Here is a 306-nt window from a genome sequence, read left to right as displayed (position 1 = left end):
TCTAGATAATTGCTCTTCCTTGAGGGCAGTATAACCTTCCATAATTCATGATATATTTCAATGAGATTCTTTACCTTTTATGGCAAGTTTTCACAAAGAAAACATTGCTATAATTTGGCGAAGGGGAACAAAAGACCAAAAGTAATTGAAAACTGGCTGGTAAACACCGCAGAGTTTTCACCCAGGATAAAAGCTGAGTAATGCAAAGTGAGGCAAGTAGTTTCGAAGATCGTTCTACAACAGACCTGGTCTTTTGGAGGAAAATATAATGGCTTTAATAATATGCAAGCGGCCGCCATCCCATGT

Source organism: Penaeus monodon, chromosome 23, assembly GCF_015228065.2.
Source record: "Penaeus monodon isolate SGIC_2016 chromosome 23, NSTDA_Pmon_1, whole genome shotgun sequence".
NCBI classification, from domain to species: domain Eukaryota; kingdom Metazoa; phylum Arthropoda; class Malacostraca; order Decapoda; family Penaeidae; genus Penaeus; species Penaeus monodon.
This window is presented reverse-complemented; position numbering follows the sequence as displayed.